At 38.3% G+C, this 9,683-nt stretch overlaps 2 non-coding genes across 2 annotated transcripts; both read right to left on the bottom strand.

Annotated features, from left to right (window-relative positions):
• Window positions 1-837: 837 nt before the first annotated feature.
• On the bottom strand, window positions 838-945 carry LOC148581105 (small nucleolar RNA R71). Its single transcript, XR_015895501.1, has one exon. It is a non-coding gene; the product is annotated as a small nucleolar RNA R71 (small nucleolar RNA).
• Window positions 946-7,995: 7,050 nt separating this feature from the next.
• On the bottom strand, window positions 7,996-8,103 carry LOC148581104 (small nucleolar RNA R71). Its single transcript, XR_015896249.1, has one exon. It is a non-coding gene; the product is annotated as a small nucleolar RNA R71 (small nucleolar RNA).
• Window positions 8,104-9,683: the final 1,580 nt, after the last annotated feature.

Here is a 9,683-nt window from a genome sequence, read left to right as displayed (position 1 = left end):
AATTGTTTTAACTTTTAATTTAATTTAATTTTTTTATTTTCGAATTTTAATTATAATTGTAATTTAAAAACAAAAATACTTTTATTTTATTTTATCTAATTTTCGAAAATTCTTCTCCCTCACCTCCTTCTATTTATTTATTCATCTACTAACATCCCTTTTTCACCCAAGAATTCGAACCTACTCCTCACCCTTGTGTTTGAATTCTCCTTCTTCTATTCATATCTTCTTTTACTCACATAAAGGAATCTCTATACTGTGACATAGAGGATTCCATATTTTCTTTTCTGTTTTCTTCTTTTTCATATGAGCAGAAACAAGGATAAGAACATTCTTGTTGAGGCTGATCCTGAACCTGAAAGGACTCTGAAGAGGAAGCTAAGGGAAGCTAAAGCACAACTCTCTGGAGAAAATCTGACAGAAATTTTCGAAAAAGAAGGAGGCATGGCCGAAAATAATAACAATGCAAGGAAGATGCTTGGTGACTTTACTGCACCAAATTCCAATTTACATGGAAGAAGCATCTCAATCCCTGCCATTGGAGCAAACAATTTTGAGCTGAAACCTCAATTAGTTTCTCTGATGCAACTGAACTGCAAGTTTCATGGACTTCCACCCGAAGATCCTTTTCAATTCTTAACTGAATTCTTTCAGATCTGTGATACTGTTAAGACCAATGGGGTTGATCCCGAGGTCTACAGGCTTATGCTTTTCCCGTTTGCTGTAAGAGACAGAGCTAGAATATGGTTGGACTCTCAACCTAAGGATAGCCTGAACTCTTGGGATAAGCTGGTCACGGCTTTCTTAGCCAAGTTCTTTCCTCCTCAAAAGCTTAGTAAGCTTAGAGTGGATGTTCAAACCTTCAGACAAAAAGAAGGTGAATCCCTTTATGAAGCTTGGGAGAGATACAAAGAACTGACCAAAAAGTGTCCTTCTGTCATGCTTTCAGAATGGACCATCCTGGATATATTCTATGATGGTCTGTCTGAATTATCAAAGATGTCATTGGACCATTCTGCAGGTGGATCCATTCACCTAAAGAAAATGCATGCAGAAGCTCAGGAACTCATTGACATGGTTGCAAATAACCAGTTCATGTACACTTCTGAAAGGAATCCTGTGAGTAATGGGACGCCTCAGAGGAAGGGAGTTCTTGAAATTGATACTCTGAATGCCATATTGGCTCAGGATAAAATGTTGACTCAGCAAGTCAATATGATCTCTCAGAGTCTGAATGGATTGAAGGAATCATCCAACAGTACTAAAGAGGCATCTTCTGAAGAAGAAGCTTATGATCCTGAGAACCCTGCAATAGTAGAGGTGAATTACATGGGTGAACCCTATGGAAACACCTATAATCTCTCATGGAGAAATCATCCAAATTTCTCATGGAAGGATCAATAAAAGCCTCAACAAGGCTTTAATAATGGTGGAAGAAACAGGTTTAGCAATAGCAAGCCTTTTCCATCATCCACTCAGCAACAGACAGAAAATTCTGAGCAGAATCCATCTAGCTTAGCAAATATATGCTCTGATCTATCTAAGGTCACTGTAAGTTTCATGAATGAAACAAAGTCCTCCTTTAGAAATTTGGAGGCACAAGTGGGCCAACTGAGTAAAAGAGTCACTGAAATCCCTCCAAGTACTCTCCCAAGCAATACAGAAGAAAATCCAAAAAGAGAGTGCAAGGCCATAGCCTTACATGATGTGGCCGAACCCAAAGAGAAGGAGGAGAACATGAATCCTAGTGAAGAAGACATCCTGGGACGTTCAGTGACCAATAAGGAGTATCCTTTTGGGGAACCAAAGGAATCTGAGGCTCATCTAGAGACCATAGAGATTCCATTGAACCTCCTTCTGCCCTTCATGAGCTCTGATGAGTATTCTTCCTCTGAAGAGGATGAAGACATTACTGAAGAGCAAGTTGCTAAATACCTTGGTGCAATCATGAAGCTGAATGCCAAATTATTTGGTAATGAGACTTGGGAAGATGAACCTCCCTTGCTCATTAATGAACTAAATGCATTGGATAGGCAGAAATTACCTCAAAAGAAACAGGATCCAGGAAAATTCTTAATACCCTGTACCATAGGCACCATGACCTTTGAGAAGGCTCTGTGTGACCTGGGGTTAGGAATAAACTTAATACCACTCTCTGTAGTGGAAAAACTTGGGATCTTTGAGATGCAACCTGCCAGAATCTCTTTAGAGATGGCAGACAACTCAAGAAAACAGGCTTATGGACTAGTAGAGGAAGTGTTAGTAAAGGTTGAAGGCCTTTACATCCCTGCTGATTTCATAATCCTAGACACTGGGAAGGAAGAGGATGAATATATCATCTTTGGAAGACCTTTCCTAGCCACAGCAAGAGCTGTGATTGATGTGGACAGAGGAGAGTTCGTCCTTCAACTGAATTAGGACAACCTTGTGTTTAAAACTCAAGGATCTCCTTCTGTAACCATGGAGAGGAAGCATGAAAAGCTTCTCTCACTGCAGAGTCAACTAAAGCCCCCACAGTCAAACTCTAAGTTTGGTGTTGGGAGGCCACAACCAAACACTAAGTTTGGTGTTGAACCCCCACATTCAAACTCTAAGTTTGGTGTTGGGAGGTTCCAACCTTGCTCTGATTATCTGTGAGGCTCCATGAGAGCTCACTGTTAAGCTATTAACATTAAAGAAGCGCTTGTTGGGAGGCAACCCAATGTTATTTAATCATATCTATTTTATTTTCTTTTTGTTATTTCATGTTTTATTAGTTTGATGATCATGTGAAGTCACAAAAACTACTGAAAAATCAAAAACAGAATGAAAAATAGCATTGAAAACAGCACACCCTGGAGGAGAGCAGTCTGGCATTTAAACGCCAGAAACAAGCATCTGACTGGCGTTTAACGCCAGAAACAGGCACCAAGCTGGCGTTTAACGCCAGAAACAAGCATCTGTCTAGCGTTAAATGCCAGAAACAAGCTACATTTGGGCGTTTAATGCCAGAAACAGGCAGCAGTCTGGCATTAAACGCCAGGATTGCACAGCAAGGGCGTTTTACACGCCTAATTGGAGCAGGGATGTTAAGTCCTTGACCCCACTTGATCTGTGGACCCCACAAGATCCCCACTTTTTCTTCTCTCCTCTTCACACCTTTTCATAACTCTCTTCCCCAAATACCCTTCACCAATCATGTCAATCACTCTTTCCCATCACCTCTTCACCACTCACATCCATCCTCTCTTCCCCATAAACCCCACCTACCTTCAAAATTCAAACTAATTTCCCTCCCAAACCCAACCCTAATGGCCGAACCCTACACCCCCCCTCACTCCTATATAAACCCCTCACTCCTTCTTCATTTTCACACAACACAACCCTCTCTTCTTCTCCTTGGCCGAATACATCTTCTTCCCCTATCTCCTCCATTTTCTTCTTCTTCTACTACTTTCTTTCTTCTTTTGCTCGGGGACGAGCAAACATTTTAAGTTTGGTGTGGTAAAAGCATAGCTTTTTGTTTTTCCATAACCATTTATGGCACCTAAGGCCAGAGAAACCTCTAGAAAGAGGAAAGGGAAAGCAATTTGCTTCCACCTCTGAGTCATGGGAGATGGAGAGATTCATCTCAAAGGTCTATCAAGACCACTTCTATGAAGTTGTGGCCAAGAAGAAATTGATCTCTGAGGTTCCTTTCAAGCTCAAAAAGAATGAGTATCCAGAGATCCGACTTGAGATCCAAAGAAGACGTTGGGAAGTTCTCACCAACCCCATTCAACAAGTCGGGATCTTAATGGTTCAAGAGTTCTATGCAAACGCATGGATCACTAGGAACCATGATCAAAGTGTGAACCCGAATCCAAAGCATTGGCTCACCATGGTTCAAGGGAAATACTTAGATTTCATTGCGGAAAATGTAAGGCTGGCGTTCAACTTTCCAATGATGGAAGAAAATGCACGCCTGATGAGCGGATAATTTATACGCTTTTTGGCATTGTTTTTAGTATGTTTTTAGTAGAATCTAGTTACTTTTAGGGATGTTTTCATTAGTTTTTATGTTAAATTCACATTTCTGGACTTTACTATGAGTTTGTGTGTTTTTCTGTGATTTCAGGTATTTTCTGGCTAAAATTGAGGGACTTGAGCAAAAATCAGATTCAGAGGTTGAAGAAGGACTGCTGATGCTGTTGGATTCAGACCTCCCTGCACTCAAAATGGATTTTCTGGAGCTACAAAACTCAACATAGCGCGCTTCCAATTGCGTTGGAAAGTAGACATCCAGGGCTTTCCAAAAATATATAATAGTCCATACGTTGGCCGAGTTTAGATGACACCAAAGGGCGTTGAACACCAGTTCTACGCTGCAGTCTGGAGTTAAACGCCAGAAACACGTCACGAACCAGAGTTGAACGCCAGAAACACGTTACAACCTGGCGTTCAACTCCAGAAAGAGCCTCTGCACGTGTAACATTCAAGCTCAGCCCAAGCACACACCAAGTGGGCCCCGGAAGTGGATTTATGCTTCAATTACTTACTTCTGTAAACCCTAGTAGCTAGTTTAGTATAAATAGAACTTCTTACTATTGTATTAGACATCTTTTGATTTTTAGTTCATCTTCGGATCATATTGATCACGTTTGGGGGCTGGCCATTCGGCCATGCCTGAACCTTTTACTTATGTATTTTTAATGGTAGAGTTTCTACACTCCATAGATTAAGGTGTGGAGCTCTGCTGTTCCTCATGAATTAATGCAAAGTACTACTGTTTTTCTATTCAATTCAACTTATTCCGCTTCTAAGATATTCATTCGCACTTCAATATGAATGTGATGAACATGTCAATCATCATCATTCCCCCACGAACGCGTACCTGACAACCACTTCCGTTCCACCTTAGATTGAATGAGTATCTCTTGGATCTCTTAATCAGAATCTTCGTGGTATAAGCTAGATTGATGGCGGCATTCATGAGAATCCGGAAAGTCTAAACCTTGTCTGTGGTATTCCGAGTAGGATTCAGGGATTGAATGACTGTGACGAGCTTCAAACTCGCGAGTGTTGGGCGTAGTGACAGACGCAAAAGGAGGGTGAATCCTATTCCAGTATGATCGAGAACCTCAGATGATTAGCCGTGCTGTGACAGAGCATTTGGACCTTTTTCACAAGAGGATGGGATGTAGCCATTGACAACGGTGATGCCCTTACATAAAGCCAGCCATGGAAAGGAGTAAGACTGATTGGATGAAGACAGCAGGAAAGCAGAAGTTCAGAAGAACGAAAGCATCTATATACGCTTATCTGAAATTTTCACCAATGAATTACATAAGTGTTTCTATATTTATTTTCTATTTATTTATTATTAATATTTGAAAACTCCATAACTATTTGATATCCGCCTGACTGAGATTTACAAGGTGACCATAGCTTGCTTCAAGCCGACAATCTCCGTGGGATCGACTCTTACTCACGTAAGGTTTTATTACTTGGACGACCCAGTGTACTTGCTGGTTAGTTGTGCGAAGTTGTGAAGTTATGCTTAGACCATGGTATTGCGCACCAGTTTTTGGCGCCATTGCCAAGGAGAGAACGAACAACAAATTTTACAACCTAATCTAAGTAACAATTTTGCATGTATCAAGGTTTTGGCGCTGTTGTCGGGGATAGTTCGAGTTTGGACAACTGACGGTTCATCTTGTTGCTCAGATTAGGTAATTTTCTTTTTGTTTTATTTTCAAAAATTTCTCAAAAAAATCTTTCAAAAATTTCTCATCTGTTTTCGAAAATTATTCTAAATTTTTTTAAGAATGAATTCTAGTGTTTCATGAAGCATGTTGAAACCTGACTGGCTGTAAAGCCATGTCTAAATTTATTTGGACTTGGGCTTCCAACCCAACATTATCAAGAGCAAGCTAGTTGTTGCTAATCCACCTGCTGCTGTTCCTGATCCACTTGATTTACATGCTAAAGCTTGACTGACTATTAAGCCATGTCTAACCCTCAGATTGGAGCTTTAGACTAAGAGTGCAAGATTCCTGGAGTTCATATTAAAAATTTTGGAATCCTTATTTTTCTTTTTCACAAATAATTTTCGAAAAATACAAAAAAATTATAAAATCATAAAAATCAAAAATATTTTGTGTTTCTTGTTTGAGTCTTGAGTCAATTTTTAAGTTTGGTGTCAATTGCATTTTTTTCTAAAAATTCTTTGCATTTTTCGAAAATTCATGCATTCATAGTGTTCTTCATGATCTTCAAGTTGTTCTTGGCCAGTCTTCTTGTTTGATCTTTATATTTTCTTGTTTTGTGTCTTTTCTTGTTTTTCATGTGCATTTTTGCATTCATAGTATCTGAACATGAAAGATTTCTAAGTTTGGTGTCTTGCATGTTTTCTTTGCATTGAAAATTTTTCAAAAATATGTTCTTGATGTTCATCATGATCTTCAAAGTGTTCTTGGTGTTCATCTTGACATTGATAGAATTCTTGCATGCATTCATTGTTTTGATCCAAAATTTTCATGCATTGCATCATTTTCATGTTTTTTTTCTCTCTCATCATTAAAAATTCAAAAATAAAAAAATATCTTTCCTTTGTTCACTCATAAATTTTCGAAAATTTGGGTTGACTTTTTCAAAACTTTTTAAAAATTAGTTGTTTCTTATGAGTCAAATCAAATTTTCAATTTAAAAATCCTATCTTTTTTCAAAAATCTTTTTCAAAAATCAAATCTTTTTTATTTTTCTTATTTATTTTCAAAAATTATAAAAATATTTTTCAAAAATATTTTTCTTAATTTTATCTCATAATTTTCGAAAATATTATCAACAATTAATGTTTTGATTTAAACTTTAAGTTCTAGAATCATATCTTGTGATTTCTTGTGAATCAAGTCATTAATTGTGATTTTAAAAATCAAATCTTTTTCAAAACTAATTCTAATCATATCTTTCTATCAAATCTTTTTTTTAAAAATCTTATCTCTTTCAAAAATTTGATTTTAAAATATCTTTTCTAACTTCTTATCTTCTTATCTTTTCAAAAAATTGATTTTCAAAATTTGTTTCAACTAACTAACTAACTTTTTGTTTGTTTCTTATCTTTTTCAAAACTACCTAACTAACTCTCTCTCTCTAATTTTCGAAAATATCTCCCTCTTTTTCAAAAATTCTTTTTAATTAACTAATTGTTTCAATTTTTAATTTTAATTTGATTTCATTCCTAATTTTCGAAAATAACTAAGCCCTTTTCAAAATTTTATTTTTGAAAATTCTCTTTCTCTCTCATCTCCTTCTATTTATTTATTCATCTACTAACACTTCATCTCACCCAAATTCGAACCCCCTCTTCCATCTGTGTTCGAATTTTCTCTTCTTCCCTTCTTTACATTACATTCTTTTCTTCTTCTACTCACATAAGGGAACCTCTATACTGGGGCAAAAAGGATCCCTATTATTATTATTTTTCTGTTCCCTCTTTTTCATATGAGCAGGAGCAAGGACAAGAACATTCTTGTTGAAGCAGATCTAGAACCTGAAAGGACTCTGAAGAGGAAACTAAGAGAAGCTAAAATACAACAATCCAGAGATAACCTTACAGAAATTTTCGAACAGGAAGAGGAGATGGCAGCCAAAAATAATAATAATGCAAGGAGGATGCTTGGTGACTTCACTGCACCTAATTCCAATTTACATGGAAGAAACATCTCCATCCCTACCATTGGAGCAAACAACTTTGAGCTAAAACCTCAATTAGTTTCTCTAATGCAGCAAAACTGCAAGTTCCATGGACTTCCATCTGAAGATCCTTTTCAGTTGTTAACTGAATTTTTGCAGATCTGTGATACTGTTAAGACTAATGGAGTAGATCCTGAAGTCTACAGGCTCATGATTTTCCTTTTTGCTGTAAGAGACAGAGCTAGACTGTGGTTGGATTCTCAACCCAAGGATAGCCTGAACTCTTGGGATAAGCTGGTCAAGGCTTTCTTAGCCAAGTTCTTTCCTCCTCAAAAGCTGAGTAAGCTTAGAGTGGATGTTCAAACCTTCAAACAGAAAGAAGGTGAATCCCTCTATGAAGCTTGGGAGAGATACAAGGGACTGACCAAAAAGTGTCCTTCTGACATGCTTTAAGAATGGACCATCTTGGATATATTCTATGATGGTCTATCTGAATTAGCTAAAATGTCATTGGACACTTATGCAGGTGGATCCATTCACCTAAAGAAAATGCCTGCAGAAGCTCAAGAACTTATTGACATGGTTGCTAACAACCAGTTTATGTACACTTCTGAGAGGAATCCTGTAAGTAATGGGACGCCTCAGAAGAAGGGAGTTATTGAAATTGATACTCTGAATGCCATATTGGCTCAGAACAAAATATTGACTCAGCAAGTCAATATGATTTCTCAGAGTCTGAATGGAATGCAAGCTGCATCCAATAGTACTCAAGAGGCATCTTCTGAAGAAGAAGCTTATGATCCTGAAAACCCTGCAATAGCAGAGGTGAATTACATGGGTGAACCATATGGAAACACCTATAATCCCTCATGGAGAAATCACCCAAATCTCTCATGGAAGGATCAACAAAAGCCTCAACAAGGCTTTAATAATGGTGGAAGAAATAGGTTTAACAATAGTAAACCTTTTCCATCATCCACTCAGCAACAGACAGAGAACTCTGAACAAAATACCTCTAATTTAGCAAGCTTAGTCTCTGATCTGTCCAAGGCCACAGTAAGTTTCATGAATGAAACAAGGTCCTCAATTAGAAATTTGGAGGTACAAATGGGCCAGCGGAGTAAAAAGATCACTGAAACCCCTCCTAGTACTCTCCCAAGCAATACAGAAGAAAATTCAAAAGGATAGTGCAAGGCCATTGATATAACCATCATGGTCGAATCCAAAGAGGAAGGGGAGGACGTGAATCCCAAGGAGGAAGACCTCCTGGGACGTCCAGTGATCAATAAGGAGTTTCCCTCTGAGGAACCAAAGGACTCTGAGGCTCATCTAGAGACCATAGAGATTGCATTGAACCTCCTTACGCCCTTCATGAGCTCTGATGAGTATTCTTCTTCTGAAGAGAATGAGGATGTTACTGAAGAGCAAGTTGCCAAGTTCCTTGGTGCTATCATGAAGCTGAATGCCAATTTATTTGGTAATGAGACTTGGGGAGATGAACCTCCCCTGTTCACCAATGAACTAAATGCATTGGATCAACTGAGATTGCCTCAGAAGAAACAGGATCCTGGAAAGTTCCTAATACCTTGTACCATAGGTACCATGATCTTTGAGAAGGCTCTATGTGACCTTGGGTCAGGAATAAACCTCATGCCACTCTCTGTAATAGAGAAACTGGGAATCTTTGAGGTACAAGCTACCAGAATCTCATTAGAGATGGCAGACAATTCAAGAAAAGAGGCTTATGGACAAGTAGAGGACGTACTAGTAAAGGTTGAAGGCCTTTACATCCCTGCTGATTTCATAATCCTAGACACTGGGAAGGAAGAGGATGAATCCATCATCCTTGGAAGACCCTTCCTAGCCACAGCAAGAGCTGTGATTGATGTTGACAGAGGTGAACTAGTCCTTCAATTGAATGAGGACTCCCTTGTGTTTAAAACTCAAGGTCATCCTTCTGTAAACATGGAAAAGAGGCACAGTAAGCTTCTCTCAAAACAGAGTCAACCAGAGCCCCCACAGTCAAACTC

The sequence above is a fragment of the Arachis ipaensis genome, chromosome B10, assembly GCF_059453495.1.
Source record: "Arachis ipaensis isolate K30076 ecotype BB chromosome B10, ASM5945349v1, whole genome shotgun sequence".
Lineage (NCBI taxonomy): Eukaryota > Viridiplantae > Streptophyta > Magnoliopsida > Fabales > Fabaceae > Arachis > Arachis ipaensis.
The sequence above is the reverse complement of the archived record's forward strand: the minus strand, read 5'-3'. Positions and strand labels throughout refer to the sequence as shown.